The sequence below is a fragment of the Rana temporaria genome, chromosome 13 (genome assembly GCF_905171775.1).
Source record: "Rana temporaria chromosome 13, aRanTem1.1, whole genome shotgun sequence".
Taxonomy (NCBI): domain Eukaryota; kingdom Metazoa; phylum Chordata; class Amphibia; order Anura; family Ranidae; genus Rana; species Rana temporaria.
The window spans coordinates 91,087,980-91,106,216 of record NC_053501.1 but is presented as its reverse complement, the minus strand read 5'-3'; positions in this window follow the sequence as shown (position 1 = coordinate 91,106,216).

The window sequence follows — 18,237 nt, the reverse complement described above, 5'->3', positions numbered from 1 at the left end:
TGGGACTGGTGTTAATAATAAAGAGTTTGATAAAAGTATTGTTAATAATAAAGTTGGAATTGTTGGAAATTCCTATTATCTAAAATTTGGTTAAATATTTAATTTTGGTTATAAAAATAAAAAAATGTCTGTTGTGGCCAATTTTACTCCAATTTACTGTGTCGGTGTCGTTACTGGGTTAAGAGGGTCAAGAGAGGTTGTAAATAGGGGTGGGTAAAGGGTAAAGGTTACAATGGGGGGTGGTAAAAGTTATGGTTGCACTATTGGAACTACACTAGTCAAGTAGTTACCACATTTTTGGTAAAATATAAAAGACAAGGTTTCACCAAGTAAATAGATACCAAAATGTCAAACCTTAAATTTGTGTGCGCCCGTGAAATAGCGACATACTTCAGTTCCCTATATTCTCTATAGGTCATCAGTTTATTTTTACAGAGGAGGTGGTGGAATTATTGCTTTCACTCAGGCATGTGTGCGTGACGATATGCAACATGGGTATCGCAATCAACATTTTCAGATGTAGGCGCTCCCTGGCGCATGTGTTTACGTTCGTATGTGCGTAATCGGGATGTTGCCCAAATGCTTCTACCTCACAGGCAGGAGTCTGCCTGTCAGTTTTACACACAATCCAGTGGCTGCAGCCACTGGATTGTGTGTGAAACCACCCACTGTCAGGTCCGTACGACTTACCGACCTGGCAGCAAAAGGGTTAAAAAAATAAAAAATAAAATATTAGGAAAAATAATATAAAAAAATTAAACTCATACTGACAGGTGACTCTCTAGGAAGGGCACCTGTAGGCACATGCCTAGAGCGACTTGTGGGCAGGTGTAGCAAACCCCCAAGGGAGCTGCTTTTGTTTGTTCAGTCTGTTACCCTGCCTTTCAACCCCAATGAACTATCCCAGCCCCTCTGGCACACATAGCAATGTGGTTAATGGAATAACTCAGCAGGAATACACAAAAGAGTTCTTACTGTAGTTTACTTGAAGAAAAGTAAAATTCAGGTTAACATTAGTCAGTCAGGACCTGTGTAAGTACCCAGGACTTGGTTGAAACAGTTTAAAGAAAACAGTCAGGAACACTATGCACCAACAAAAGCAATAGGTATCAATGTGTACAGATTAAATTGACTCCCCAATACATTTTGGTGTGTGTGGGATGCTGTGGCTAAAGGGGAACCCCAGGCCGGCCTACGATACCTCTAGTACATGATATCAATACCCGTGGTGTGTCCCCTTTAAGAGCAACCACGGTAATGACCTGGAGGCAAAGCTTTGCGTTTTATTATCTTTACCGGCAATGTAGGAGCTCTGTGGACAATATTTGGATGTGGTATTCCATGAAAAGCATTAAAAGGTTCCTGGGCAAAGCCCCCTTAGCAAATCCTATACACAGTCAGCGGTCCTCCCCTGAGCGATCGATCAATCTTGGATGCAGGTGTGTCACAGTGGCATTCAGTCCTTGAGCTGTTGCAGGGTAACCTTCTTTAGCATGGACAGTCTGTTCCTCTGGGCTGGAGCTGCATTAACAATCTGTTCCTCTAGGTTGGAGTTGCAGGCTGTGTGTCCCTTGGTAGGCCGCGATTCCACACACACATAGAGTGCAGATGCTCTCCTGATGGGGTGCAGGCAAAAAAAGGCTCTGGCCTAGTTCCTCTGGCTTTTTATCTCCTCCTCCACAGTCCTTTGCTGCTGTCTCATAATTGGAAACTCCCTATTGAAGGAGCCTGAGCCAAACAAGCAGTTCTGAGTGTCTGTGTGTGAATAGAGAAGGGGGGGGGGGGTGAAAAAGCCCACGCTGCTGCTGCAGCAGATAGCTGTCCCCTAATAGATTAGATCCGTCTGGAGAAGTACCTGCTACACTGGCATAGAAGGAAATCCTACGAGATTTTCCTAGAAGATCCCTTTTCCAATGACAACTGTCCAAAGTGGGACTTCCTGTTTCTTTGGTTAGATTTCCTTTCACTTCCTGTTGTGTCTCTAGGCCAGATAATCTCTTCAGTAAGCCTTATTCTGCGTACACACGATCTGGCTTTTGCTAGGCCAAATCTGACGGAATTCGATCTGAAAAATATAGAACATGTTCTATATCTAAAGGAATTTCCGATGAAAAAACTCTGGTGGGGCTACACACGATCGGAAAATCCAATGGAAAAAGTCCATCAGGCTTTTTCGATTGAAAATTACGATCGTGTGTATGGGGCAAAACAGTAATACAATTCTGATAGAGGTTCTAGACCTTACCCATTCTATTCAACTAGCGAAGAAAAAAAACTTAAACTTAAACTGGAGTTCCATTTTATTGTGATCTTTTCTTTGTAAATAAATTAGACACCAAAGATTAGTTAGGTATGGCAGTTTTGGATGACTGCCTATCTGTAAATATGCAAAAACATAAGATCAGAGTACAATTATCGGATTATTCGTAAGATCAATGTCTTTCCTGGGGCTGCAATGCACCTGTGTGAGGAAGAGGATTAGAAGAGATTGTTTGATAAAATCTATGTATGGGTGGAACTACAGTAGGTGAACGCGATATTGTGTCAATCTCGCTCCCTTTCTCGGCGAGATTGACCACCTACGAGCCCCATCGCGGGAGCCAGCGCCGAGCTGGCTTGCCGCGATGGAGACAGAGCCGTCATAGAAGCGACGGGAGATCCGACTTGGATTCCCGCCAATTCTACGCGTGTGCGGCGTTTGTTATGAATCCTGAGGGGGAAGTCCCCGCCGGATTTTAAATAAAAATCCGGCATGGGTTCCCCCTCAGGAGCATACCGGGCCCTTAGGTCTGTTATGGGTTGTAAGGAGAGCCCCCCTACGCTGAAAAAAACGGCGTAGGGGGTCCCCCTACAATCCATACCAGACCCGTATCCAAAGCACGCTACCCGGCCAGCCAGGAAAGGAGTGGGGATGAGCGAGCACCCCCCCCCCCTCCTGAGGAAGCGATCATCGTTGCCATATTTCTCCTTGAAAGCACCGCTGGTTTCTTTCAATGTAGCCACCAGCAGACTCTGCTTTTCCACTTTGGCCTCCAAAGCCATTAACTCAGGCCAGTGGAGGACAGGCATCACCAGAGTGCGAGAAGCCAAGGTCAGTGCAAAGCAAAAAAGTTTCTGTGGGCTCGGATTGTGTTTTTGGCCAGCACGCTGGAAAATCTTTGCATTCCAAGCCAAGTACCAGTATGCCTGAAGACAGTGGTGAAAGCTCTGGCACACAGGTTGCAGGTGATCAGCAGTCAGGTGTTTTGTCTGGCAGTATGTCATCGGGCCAAGAAAGTTCTGTGCCCTTACCACCGCAGCAGGAGGCTATGGAGCAAGATGATCCATCTGAGCCTGTGAAGGGAGCAGGTATGATGAACTTCATTGCAGAAATGGAATCACCATTGCATGGTCGCAAGTTTTCAGTGTCTGGATCATCTGAGGATGAAGAGGAGGATAATGATGTCCCCCCAAAACCTTTGAAACATCAGGTGAAAGTAAAAGCAGGTTTTGTTCAGAACTTGCCTATACAACACAATGGAGGTGTAGTTCCTATGGATTGTGCAGTAGAGGGCAGCGCACAGCAAACTCATCTCCTGGCTGAGACTTCCACCTGTGTACAGCCAGCCAGTGAAGGCTGTGTGAAGGGTGCTGTGAAGAGTGCTGATAAAGACATCACTGTTGGTAACCCTTCAGTTACCGGTAATGAAGGTAGAATTACCAAGGGCAATGTAAATGACATTTATGTGTCAGAAGTCTCTGCTCCTGACAATATTGTTGTTGCTGCATTATCTAAAGAGGGGTCTGTACCTAAGAGTGATGTTGCAAGGAGTGTGGTTATTTCCTATGCTGAAGCAGTGGCTGCACCTGTCCCAGGGGTGAGTAGGGCCAATTATTCTGCGGTTGCTAGGAGCGATGTGACTGAAGGTCAGGCCAATATGACACCATCTGGTAGCTCCTTTAAACGCCGCAATGTGGTCCAATTGAGGTGGATTGGAGAAGGCCCCCCCCCCCCAAATAGGAGAGATGTGGTGGACCGCATTCTGGGGATGGGTTTTAAAGCGGGGGAGATTTTTGCCCTTATCAGCCCAGTTGGATAGTCTTTTGGGAGAGGTATGAGCAGAAGTGCAAGAAGTCCCCAAGATGGGCAGGTTTGTCACCTAAAGTAGTCTCCCGCCAGCCATTATATAAAAATGTCACCATTCTAGTGCGTAATGAGTCCATTCCTGCTGCGGATCTGGGGGTGTGGTTAGGGAGATATGCGGATGTCCAAGCCCCCTTGAGGAAGGTTGTAGATGACAGGGGGATATGGACAGGAGGATGGACAGTATTAGTAAAACTGCATGTCACCGGTAATGTTGTTAAGCACATCCCTTCCTCTGCCTTTATAGGTTGTGACAGGATCATTACCTTTTATGCAGGACAACCAAAGTTATGTCATCGCTGTGGTGAGAAAGGCAATTTTTCAAGCTCATGTACTATGCAGAAATGTTCCCTCTGTCAGGGCTCAGACCATGTTGCAAAGGACTGCAACAATATTCGTTGTAATCTTTGTAACAAGTTAGGTCACCCCTATAGCCTTTGCCCTGAAGCCCTCCATAATCAGCCAGGGTTGGTGGAAGAACTGCTGAGAATGGAGGAGGAGGAACGTGGGGGGCAGCAAGGGGTTGGTGGAGCTGTTTCAGCTAGTCCTGAGGGGGTCCCCCCAGGTGTCAGTTTCCCAATCTGAAGGTGTGACCCCTCCTGTGTCTGCTCCCCAGTCTATGCTTCCTACTGTGTCAGTGTCTACTTCTGTTGTGTGTTCTTCCCCAGTGTTTCAGATACCCAGTGTTCCTAATGTATCCAAGACATCCAGATTGGCTGAGGCTGCCAAAGGGGCGGATTCATGCCGATCTGAGGTGGCAGCTTCGTCGGGACCTTCCCTGGGGAAACGTAAGACCTCTAGTGGAGGTTCTAAGGGGAAGAAGGGGGGAGTTGCCACTGCTAATGATATAGATGAGGCCTTTAAGGGTAATGTTTTAGGGGAGGAGGGAGAGTGGACCAAGGTGAGTAGAAGGAGGAATAAAGTAGTCCTGACCTCTGCCTCCTCGGCTTCATCTTTAGAGGTAGATGATCTACTTCTGGGAAACACGTTTGGGTCCTTATCTGACGGGGAAGAGGAGTCTTCTAATTCCGTGTCTCAGATGGAGGATGAGGGAGAATGTTCCCTAAAGAGGCCAGGGTCTCCAGTAAAGGAGGAGGGTGCTCAGGCTAAGAAATGCCTACCTCAATCATCCTAATGGCAGTTCCCACTCCGATAAAGGTGGCAACGATTAATGTTGCCAGCATAAAATCTGTAGGGGCTTGCAATATTTAAGAGAAGTAGTTGTGAGAGCAGGATAGACAGGTTTTTTTTTTAAGGGGGACTCTGCCTTTTCGGCTCCTGAGTGTCGCATGGTGGAGTTCTCTGATCACCTTATGTTGTCTGTTATTCTTAATGCTTCAGATATGCCACCTAAAGGAAAGGATATTTGGAGGATGAATTCGGCTCTGCTGGATGACGAGGAGGTAAGACAATCTTTTGAGGATTTTTTTCAGGCTCAGGTAACCATCCTGGATTTCTGCAGCAGTAAGTCGGAGTAGTGGGAGCTTGTCAAAAGCCGGATTAGTGGGTTTTTCAAGGCCATAGGAAAAAGGAAACAGCTTGGTAAGTACATTGTCTACCAGCAGCTGCGGAGAAAACTTGATCGCCTTGTCTCGAATGGTGGAGATTCAGGGGCAATCTCTGAGGTGAAACTTCTCCTTAGGAAGCATCAGTATGACCGGCACGCTTCTTTGGTTCTGGAAAGGGACTACGGGAAATATCACTCGCCCGACCCTTATCAGAACTGCAAACAAAGCGCAGCAGTTAAGACGGTTGTTGGGCTAAGGGATAGTACGGGCTCTTTGACGAAATCCAGGTCAGGGATCCTGGAGGTCTCGAGGTCTTTTTATGTGGATCTTCTGGGGGAGAAGTACCTCGATCGGGCAAAGATGTCAAGTTTTCTGGATTCTACACCAGATCTGGGAAATAACATTCTGCTGGCAAGTTTGACGGGGGAAACCACAGCAGAAGAGGTAGTCAAAGCTATAGACAATCTGGCCATTAAGAAAACACCTGGGCCAGACGGATTGACGGCTGAATTTTATAAGACTTTCAAATACAGCTTGGTACCTTATCTTGTGGAGGTATTTAATGGATGTCTGCAAGAGGGTTCGCTCCCTCCCTCCATGAGACAATCTGCTGTTTTTCTGTTGTCAAAAGGTAAGGATCCCTCGATGATTGAGAATTGGCGCCCCATTAGCCTTCTCAATGTCGATAGAAAGATTCTGGCAAAGATAATTTTCTGCCGCTTGTCGTCAGTAGCAGACAGATTGCTTTCTCGTCAGCAGCACTGTTCAATCCAGGGCAGGAGCACTTTTTCAGCGGTGTTAGCTGTCCGGGAGGATCTGGAGCATTGCAGGGCTGAGGGCTGGGGAAAGTACTTGCTGGCATTGGATCAGGCGAAGGCTTTTAATCGTGTCAATCATGAGTAACTCTGGCTTCTCCTTGACAAGTATGGCCTGGAGGGTGGGTTTATTGGATGGCTTAAGACTTTATACAGAGAGGCAGAGAGCTTCATGCTTGTTAACGGTTGGGTTGGACGGCCCTTCAGGGTTGGATAAGGGGTGCGCCAGGGGTGTCCACTGAGCCATTTGCTATACGTTTTCGCAATCGACCCCTTCATCAGAAGGCTAGAGAGCGGACCGTTGTACGGAGTGCCGGTGGGCACTGCTGGTGAGCCGCCCTTGAGGGTTGTAGCCTATGCTGATGACATTTCTGTTTTTATCTCTGGGACAGAGGAGGCGTAAGAGGTGGTCTCAGTTATAGATCAGTATTCCGAGGCATCAGGCTCCAAGGTCAACCGTGATAAAAGCTTTGCACTTCCAGACATCTTCCCGAGGCCTCAGCAGAAAGTCAAAGTATTAGGCATCGAGTTTGGCCCTGATGATTACACTAAGTTCAATTGGGAAGCCAGGCTGAATGATGCTGATGTCAAGGTGAAAAGCTGGAAAGGGTGGCGGCTCTCCTTGAGGGAAAGGGTGGACTTGATCAAGACCTACCTGATTCCTACCTTTCTGTATGTCAGCTTCGTTTGCATCTTGCCGGAATCCTTCTATACCAGGATTTATAGTTGTTTCTTCCAATTACTATGGGGGAACAGGCTGAATCTTGTGAAGCGGAATGTGACTTACCTATCTAGGCAGGAGGGTGGCTTAGGGCTGATCAACCCAGTTGTATTCTTCTCTCTGATGTTTTTAAAACACAATTTTGGTAACATGCTGGCAGAGAGACCGCCTGGATGGGTGGGTATTTTCCAGATCTGGTTTAGACCTTTTCTGGGCTGTTGGGAGAGTGGCGGGCCAGTGAAAAGCCTAAGGATCAAGCATGGTAAGCTCCCGGCTTATGTTGCCCCGTGCCTGAAAATTCTTAAAACGGTGGCATGTGACAGCAGAGGATATCAGGTCCCTCCCTAGGAGACTCCTGGGTGAGAGGATCGTGGGTACAGTCTTTCATGCGCCACTGGCCTTAAGAGATTGCCCAGGTCATATTATGAGGGAGGGTTTACGTTTAATAAATTCTGAGCGGATTCCCTTGAAATTTGGGGACCAGGCCTGGCTCGCTTTCCACAGTAGGCTCTATGTGAGGGGGAACGTGAAGTGCCGCTCTTTGGACAATCGTGGTTGTCCAAGAGCGGAGTGTCAGGGGGAAGTGCAACCATGGACCACTTTTTGCTTCAGTGCCCTTTCAATATAGAAGTCTATAAAAAGGTGGGGAGGGCTCTGAATATTCCTTTCTTGTCTAGCATGTCTTATGCTGAGTGGGTGTATGGAGCATTGCAGAATTGCAAGGGATTTGATTTGGACACTCTTTTTCTAGTCAGCTTAGTAGTCCGATATTACACATGGAATGCACGGTGTCAGGTATCCCTTCGGCAGAAAGTCCTTCCTGTTCCGGTGGTGGTGTGTGAGATTCTTGGTGAGGTAGGGAAAATTCGGGTCTCGAGAAAGACAGATGGCAGCAAAGGGTCTGGATAAAGGCGTGGAGGAATATCAGGCCTGTAGCTGCTGTTTGTTGATCTCTGGGTGTTGGGTTCTTTCCCTGATTTCTCTCTGGACACTCCCTTAGATTTTCAAGGATACCATTTTTGAAGAAAGGCTACATACACATGTTAATCTATGTTTCTTGGTCTGAATGTTATTCAAGTTGAGTGTAGAGATGTGTAGAATTTTTGAAGATGTCTGCTTTATTTAGTGATGTGTTCATGTATTATTGGTTGAAGTAAGCCTTTATTATGTATATAATATGTTATGCAAAAAAAAAAAGGAAAAAATATCTATAGTATTTATTTTTTGTATAAAAAAAAGTTGGAATGCCCCTCCCCTCCCTCTTTCCTTCTTTTTTTTGTCTGTCTCTCTCTTTTCTCTTTCCTTTCCCTCGTTCCAATTCCTTGTCTGCTCCGACCTTATCCCTACAACTGGGGTCACTGCCACCAGTCGATCTGAGGCCGATCTCCTCCTCCAGGTCTGTTTTGATCACAAAATGAACGGTGGTCCGGCTGGGACCACTGGTGTTTATAATGTTATGGGGTATACTTGTATAAGTGGTAAAAACTGGATTTATTGGCCAAACAGTATGAGTTATGTGATGAAATACCACGTCCTCTTCTTTGGTTTGACATACGGTATGTTACCCTCTAAGGAGGCTGAATGAGAGGCTTCTACCATGGACCTCGATATCTGTTGACCTGTCAAATCTGTACCCCCTTTTTCTTTTGAAAACTCTCAATAAAATTTTATATTTGAAAAAAAATAAAAAAAAAGTTGGAATGTTTTCTTGTTTGCAAGATTCTCAAAATAAAAAAATTGCCAACTCAATATTGAACCCTATGGACTAAGACTGGGATGCCAATAAAGCTCATGTGCATGTAAAGGCAGGTGTCCCAATACTTTTGGTAATATAGTGTGTGTATATATATATATATATATATATACACATACATATATATATATATATACACATACACACACACACACATATATTATGGATTAGCCGAACACTCCCCGGTTCGGTTCGCAAGCAGAACGTGCGAACAGGAAAAAAAATTGGGACACAAACATGAAAATCAAAAGTGCTTTTAATTTTAAAGGTTAATATGCAAGTTATTGTCATAAAAAGTGTTTGGGGACCTGGGTCCTGCCCCAGGGGACATGTTTCAATGGAAAAAAAAGTTCTAAAAACAGATGTTTTTTCAGGAGCGGTGATTTTAATAATGCTTAAAGTGAAACAATAAAAGTTCGTACCTGGGGGGTGTCTATAGTATGTCAAAAATAGGTATAAAGATGCGCAACCCAAAAAAATGTATATATACAAATAGAACTATATACAAATAGAACTAAACAAAGTGTCCTATGTTAAGAAAGGGTTATATATATAAATAACCAGAGGGTGTAACAATAGAATGCAACACCTAGATAAAAAAAGTGCTAGTGAAAATAATACAAAGAAAATAGTCCACTGCAGATGATATGGATAAGATGTAAATTCATCAAACACAGATATAGGGTGTCTATAGTATGCCTGTAAAGTAGCGCATGTTTCCCGTGTTTATAACAGTCTCTGCACAAAATTACATTTGTAAAGGAAAAAGTAATTCAAAACTACTCAAGGCTATAATGAATTGTCGGTTCCCGGCAATACAGATAAGTCATTGAAAAATAAAAAAATAAAATGTGTGGGGGTTCCCCCAAATTTCATTACCAGGCCCTTCAGGTCTGGTATGATTTTAAGGGGAACCCTGTGTCAAATAAAAAAAAATCCATACCAGACCCTTATCCGAGCACGCAACCTGCCAGGCAGCAGGAAAAGAGAGGGGAACGAGAGAGCGCCAACCTCCCCCCTGAACCGTACCAGGCCACATGCCCGCAACATTGGGGGGATGTCCCCTTGTTGATAGAAATAGGGGCCTCATCCCCACAACCCTTGCCCGGTGGTTGTGGGGGTCTGCGGGCGGGGGGCTTATCGGAATCTGGAAGCCCCCACCTCCAGATCCTGGGCCCCCCCGGGTGAATTGGTAAGGGGTACATTGTACCCCTACCATTTCACACAAAAAAAGTGTCAACATTTTAAAAAGGACGGCTTGGGACAAGTCCTTTGTTAAAAATAAAAAAATAAAAAAAAGATTCCAGCGATGTAATCCATTTTCGATTTCCAGCGATGTAATCCATTCTCGATCTCCAGCGAGCATACGATGCACACGATCCTGCCCGACGAATGACGCGACGCCATCTTGACAGCTCTTATATAGCTAAGGGCGGGGCCAGAGACGCAAGGGGAATCGCCGGGATTACCCAGTGACGTGTACCCCTCTGATGCAACAGGAAACCTGCGATGAAGAAGAGGGTCATTGGGGTTGGTTCCTTGACGATGGGTATAAAACATGAGGTATTTGATCAGTTAGTGAGTCCTCGAGGCGGTTTTGGCTGCTGGGGACAGATGCTAACTTAGAGGTACCACAGATTCCAAAGTTGGAAAGATGGAGTCGTCAGGGAAAAACAACCAGTTATTCGGATTGGAGTTGGAGTATTTAATAATGTTTATATTTTATTTGGTTTTGTGTTCATAAAGGCCAACACGGCCATTTAAATCCAATACAGTGCCAGTGTCCTTATTCAATAATCATGGGGAAAGTTTGGTACAGTTTGGGTTGGGGTAGTAAGATATCTGAACTGCCCTAGTCAAGTAATTTGTCTGGTCTGTTTCAATGGGGATTCAAAGTGAGAGTGAAATCATACAGTGTATGAGAATGAAGTGTAACATCTACTATATGTTGACTTCAAAGGTATTGGAGAGTAACAAGTAAAAGGAAGGTGAAGCAGCCAGTTCAGGAAAGGAGGCAGTGGTGGCTAGAGCTGGAGGTTCTGTTGGGTTGGGTGGATTGGTGGCTGTATGGTCTACCTGTCTAAGAGGCAGGGACCCCAAGGTAATGGCCTGCTTCATAGCAGAATTCTCCAATGGACTACCCTGGGCCATAAGTGTTAGGCCTCGAGAAGTGTAGGGCAGCTTTCCTCCATGTCTTTGGGTTGAAGCAAGTCAAGTGTAATGTGTGTAAAGAACTGGTGGAGACAAATCAGTGTTTCACAATTCTTCTCTAAAAATGGCTTTGTAGTCAGTGCCATGACACGTATCACTGACAGGTGATATAAGCGTTATCCTTCCAGTTTGTAGCCCAGTACAGTACTTTGGCCCCCCAGCCTCAAGGGGCGATGGCTCACACAAGAGAGCAAGTCTATCATGCCATGGTTATTATTATATTATACACAATTTATATAGTGCCAACAGTTTATACAGCGCTTTACAATGTACAGGGGGAACAACACAGTTACAGTACAGTTCAATACAAAAGGTACAGGAGGGCCCTGCTCGCAGAGCTACACTCTAAAGGGAGGGGGTGGTGGTACAAAAGGTAATAGCTGCAGAGAATGATTTGATGGTGAAAGTAATTATATAACACACTGTCCATTCACATGACCAGGGTAGCTAAGATGTACATCCCATAGCTTGACTGCCACCATATTTACATACTCCAACCTTAAACCCCCCTTAAAGGGGTTGTAAAGGTAAAAAAAACAAAATTCCCTAAATAGCTTCCTTTACCTTAGTGCAGTCCTCCACTTACCTCATCCTTCGATTTTGCATTTAAATGTCCTTATTTCTTCTGTGAAATCATCACTTCCTGTTCTTCTGTCTGTAACTACACACAGTAATGCAACACTTTCTCCCTGGTGTGGAGAAAGCCTCTTGAGGGGGGAGGGGCGAGCAGGAGGGTCAGGACGCCCACTAACACACAGCTCCTTTCTTTATCTGCAAAGTAGATAGTGTCCTGACCCTCCTTGCTCGCCCCCTCCCCCCTCAAGAGGTTTTCTCCACACCAGGGCGAAAGTTTCGCATTACTGTGTGTAGTTACAGACAAAAGAACAGGAAGTGAGGATTTCTCAGAAGAAACAAGGACATTTAAAAGAAAAATCGAAGGATGAGGTAAGTGAAGGAGGACTGCACTAAGGTAAAGGAAGCTATTTAGTGAAACATTTTTTTACCTTTACAACCCCTTTAACCTTACCTATAATAACAAGACCATTTTTTTACCTTTAACCTTACCTATAATAATGAGCTGCAGTAAAACTGGCCAATGGCAGCCTTCTTTATTCATAATTATTAAATATATATAACATATTTTAACCATAACAAAAACTCAGATCTCAGATGCTCCCCCCAGTGGTCTTTGACGGCACTTCCCAACATAATCATTTTCACTTCTTCACTGCAGGCCTTTTACCATACTAGGCCTCCAGCCGAAATAACACCAGCTTGGAGACAACCTGTTACCCGCAGTGCCACCATTACCATCTTCAGCTAACCCTTGTTAACTACACACACCAGGGGGCCCATTCCACGGATGAGTCCCTCACACTTCCACCTCATAGGATAGTTACCACCATCAAAGACCACCACCGCTAACAAGGGTGACCCCCTCACCCTTGGGAGCCCCGCCATACCCTCAGTGCTCTTTGTATCCCATCCTGTAGACCCATAGATCGATCCCAACCTCGAACCCCGTCCCTGCGGAGATATAGCCCAATGTCTTTCTCCAATTGCCTATGGCGGACCACCAAACCCCCATTCCAAACCACAAATAGACCCACCCTGTGGTTAACCTTGATCCGTGCCTTGTTTAGGCAGTCCACTGACCTAGCCAACCTCCAGGTCTTCCTGTCTATGATATCCGACCAAACTATCAGCATATTGGGGAAGGAGGTCCTAAGACTTAAAAAAAATTGAGCTTAACATCCTTTATGAGCTCGCCGATGGGACAACCACCAAGGTCATTGCCACCATCATGCAGCACCAAGACATCCAGTGGTCTGTCCAGCCTCGCAAAGTGCTGCACTTCCGGCAAAACCCTAGCCCACCGCATGCCGACCTCCCCAACCAGCGAATACATGCCTCCTCCCTGGAAATCCCCAACTGCCTGCCATTAGGTCTAATGTCCGCCCTTTTTGCCCCCCAAAAAACATAAGAGTGGCCCAATATCCAGACGAGGCACATCTGGATTCCACCTGAAAGAAATGAAAAAAAAAAAAACACAGAATAAACACAGCACCACACAACAACACCCACCTTGCCCCCCGTACAGGATAACAAACCAGTAAACATTCCCCCTATTACCATTGCCCATCAGTGAGCCTCAGAACTTTACTTGACCACCAAATGTGGCCGAACATAACTAAGGAATCTCCTAGATTCCCACGACCTATACTTTTCACAGCAGCCTCATCTAACCCACATCGCGCAGCCTCAGTGGCCGCTCCAATGCGGAAGGAGTGCGAAGCATACTGCGAACACTCCAAACCCGCTGCTCTCAGGCACTTTTTAAAAACTTACACAAACTGGAATTTTGACAAAGGGGACCCATCAACGTGTAATAGCAAGGCCCCCCTCCCCCCGGGCGAACTCCCAGGAAGTCCCTTACCACCCCCATCGGGCAAACTCCCAGGAAGTCCCTTCGCGCTCCCCACCGGGCAAACCGGTGAGTCCAGCAATGGTAACAGCCTCACCTTCACCCCTGCCCCCCTGATCTATCTTGGACCGATGAAGCAACACCTCCATGCCCTCCCCGCGAGGAACAACATCTTGTGCCAACAAACCCCCCGGGGACATGGAAAACATGGAAATCGATGGACAGCCGCACTCCGGATAAACTTGAGGAAGTTGTCTTTATTGATAAAAGTAAGACATGTACATCCAAAGATAGTCACATAAGGGGACAGCCGACGCGTTTCGCACACAATTAGTGCTTAGTCATGGCTGATGTACAATTAAAACATGATAAAATATATATGGTATATGCACCAACCATGTGATCCCCCTCCACCAATCATAGAGGTGGACCAATGGATGAAAAGGTCATCCAAATTAGATTAGTGATGGATATCACATGTAAACACACAGCAACAAATGCAAACATAAATATAAAGGTCCAGGCTACATAGCTATTAGAAAGCATATTGTGTATATATGGTACAATCTATGTGAACATATCCTCTACCTAGGCCATCAATGTGGGCAAGGAAAAAGAAAAATGTGAAGTAAAAAAAGATACATACATAAATATATACACAAATGTAAGGGTTACCCTGCAAAGTTTAGCAGGATGCGAATACCTTCTACCTTCTTGGAAGGACTAACCAATTCACTCACCCGGAAGGCTCCAAAGAAGGCCAGCGCAACCACTGCACTGCAAGCACAATAAGGACACCTCATATACAGATATGCATACCTTACCCAACTCACCCACTATTTCCTTAAGGTTACCGAAGAACACTGGTCTCCTGACATCCCTGCATGTTTGCGTCCGACAGTAGCCCTTCATAACTTGCCGAACCCAAAAGTCCTAAGTATAATCCACTCCCCCTTGTAATTTCAGCAAGAACGCCAAACCAGCTAGCTTGCAGTCCATAACCGACACCGACACTCCCTGCTCTAGGTTCCTAGCGACAAAATAGATGACTTACCTTAGCACCACCTGGGTCCACTCTGACCTGCCTGACAAATGCCCACCATTCGTTCCAAACCTTCTCGTAAGCCCCCCATGTTGACAAACTCACTAAGCTCTTTATCTATCCTGCAAGGACTCCCATACGATCGACCACAGCCAGCAAGGACACAGAGCCCCCAGTCTTGTCCCACTGAAAGCGAGACAATGCGTCAGCCAACGTGTTGTCCACTCCCGGGAGGTGCACCGCATACAGAAAAACATTCAGCTGTAGGCAGCGCAGTACCAAGTGCCGCAGCAGTCGAATAACCAGTTGTGATGAAGCTGAGATGCAGTTGATAACCTGAACCACTCCCATATTGTCACAATTCAATCTCACCTTCAAATTCCTGAAAAACTCATCCCAAATGCCAGCACCACGGGAAACAACTCCAGCAGAACCAGATTCCTGTCGAGGCTGGCCTACACCCAAGAACTGGGCCAGGACTCAGCTCTCCAGTGTCTCTGGTAGAAAGCCCTATACCCCGTGGACCCGGCTACGTCTGTGAACAAATCCAGATCAAAGTAACTTACCGGGCCGGACATCCACAACGATCTCCCATTGTAGTTTGACAAGAAGGTGTCCCACACCCTCAAGTCCTCCCTATGATCCCATTTGATACAAATGAAATTGGAGGGAGACCTAACCCCAGCGGTGGCAGCCGACAGCCGTCGACAGAATACCCTGCCTATGGGAATGATACGACAAGCAAAGTTCAATTTCCCCAGTCCCATGATCTCCCTAATCTCCCCTATCAGCGCCGTCTGCTTCCCTTCCGGCAAGCGACACTCCATCGCTTCCGAGTCAATGACAATGGCCAGAAAGCTGAGAGCGGTGGTTGGACCCTCAGTCTTGTCACCCGCCAACGGAATACCAAAAACGCACCGCCATGTGCTGCAAAGTGGAAAGCAGCACCGCACACACCTTCGATGAAGGGGGGCCCATACACAAGAAATCGTCCAGGTAATGAATTATAGAATTCATACCCGAAACTTCGCAAATCACCCATTCCACAAAGGAGCTGAATTTTTCAAACAACGCACACGAAATTGAAAACCCCATAGGCAGGCAGCGATCGACATAAATTTTCCCCTGCCAGCAGCAGCCCAATAACCGAAAGCCGTCAGGATGAACCGGGACTAGGCGGAATGCCAATTCGATGTCAGCCTTTGCCATCAGCGGGCCCTTCCCACAACGTCGCACCAATCCTATCGCCGCATCAAAAGGACGTGTACGACACCGTGCAGGCTTCCGGATCGATCGCATCATTGACCGAATCCCCTTTGGGAATGACAATTCGGCTCCTTCTTGGGTATCACCCCCAAAGGAGAAATCACCAACTCAGGCATACAAACGTTTGAAAAGCTTGCCATCTGGTAAGCTGCTTACTATTGCGGTGGAGGGCTGACACTGATTGTATGCATGTCACCTGGTGGTTTGGAGTTTCAGAAGTATAACTCGATGTGCTAGCTTCTATGGAGTCTTCACCTACAGTTCAATGAACAGTGTCAACCAGCTTTACCAACACTTAGTGCATTCGTTGGCTTCTACAGACTTTTTGGGCTCAATCCAATAATTTTGTTTATATTTTTTATTGAGTTAATTTGTTTTCTGGCGCGGCTTTTTATTTTCCAAGGGATCCTAAAACCCTCAGAGAATCCTTCCTCCAATAGCCGGGCGGACTCCCGGTCCGGGTACCTATTTAGGAAAGGTTGAATCCTTTCCCCCTCAATGGTTTCATCCCTTTTGTTGCCAAACTCACCGGGGCGGCCCTTTTTCCGTTTAAAACAGCGGGACCCGGGATGAGATCCATCGCAACCGAAGCAGAAAAACGACATGCCCCCCCAAATTTACAGGTTCCAAATTTGGTAACTGTGGATGTAGAGGCCCTTTACAGCTCTATACCTCACCAGAAAGGGCTACAGGTGATAGAACATTTCATCAGTCAGTCACATCGTGATGATAAACCATTACACAGGTTCATCGTCCAAGCTCTGGACTTTATTCTCCACCACAATGCCTTCACCTTCGATGGCTCCCACTTCCTCCAGATACAGGGGGCAGCGATGGGGACTTGCTGTGCCCCATCGTATGCCAACCTGTATCTGGGGGAGTGGGAGAACCTCTTCCTAACCAATGAGGGAGACAGACCGCATGTAGCCAATATCCTAATTTGGCATAGGTTCAGCGACGATATTTTCATGGTCTGGGATAGAACAAAGGATGATCTCGGGCTCTGTATGAAAGATATGGGTGTGAACAGGGGCGGACTGACAACTCATGGGGCCCCCGGGCAATAGGAGATTATGGGGCCCCCCAGCAAGCTGCATGCTGTGGGGGCACTCGATAGGAGGGAGGGGCCAGGAGCAGCGAAGAGTGACCCGAGAAGAGGAGGATCCTGGCTGCTCTGTGCAAAACCAACTGCACAGATGAGGTAAGTATAACATGCTTGTTATTTAAAAATAAATAAAACAAGATTTTACAACCCCTTTAATTAAAACCAGCAACTGTTGAGACAACACCTTGGTCAGGTCTATGTACAGTGTAATGTACAGAGCATGTGGGTCAGGAGTAACAAACAAAACAACATATAGAGTATAGCAGTCAGGATGAGCGCCACGTTCACATCAGAGTCCTCCCTTACATCAAAGTCCCAACATTCTCCCTCTACATCACAGGCCGCAGAATCTCCCCTTACCACAGAGCCCCAACAGTGGCACCCTATGGCAGAGCCCCCCCCCCCCCCCCAGTGTGTCACCTTTTATCTGTGTCCCTTTACACACACCTTTGCACATTAGTGCTTGGTGTGGCAGGCAGCTGGCAGGTAAAGGCTTTAAAAATCCACTTGTTGCCACCTCTAAACTGCACAAGTGAGTCATGGAGCCAGCTGAATGGTGAACTGCTGTGGTTGGCCACAGATTGGGCATTGAGGCATGTGATGGGTGCCATGATGTCACTGCCCAGGTGTGCACCCAGACCTGTTGCCGGATCCGAGGCCAAGCTCAGCAGTTCACCAATCAGATGGCTCCAAATGGCAACAAGTGCATTTTTCATGGGCATGGGATTGTTAGATCGACTTCTGTTGAGTGGCAGGGGGCACACATGGAACATACAGTATACAGACACAATATACAGACATGGACACACACAGTATACAGACATAGACACACACTCACAGTATACAGACATGGACACACACAGTATACAGACACACACACACACAGTATACAGACATGGACACACCCACACACACACACACAATATACAGACATGGACACACACACACAGTATACATACATGGACACACCCACACAATATACAGACATGGACACACACACACACAGTATACAGACATGGACACGGACACACACACAGTATACAGACATGGACACGGACACACACACAGTATACAGACATGGACACACACACACACACACAGTATACAGACATGGACACACACACAGTATACAGACATGGACACACACAGTATACAGACATGGACACGGACACACACACAGTATACAGACATGGACACGGACACACACACAGTATACAGACATGGACACGGACACACACACAGTATACAGACATGGACACGGACACACA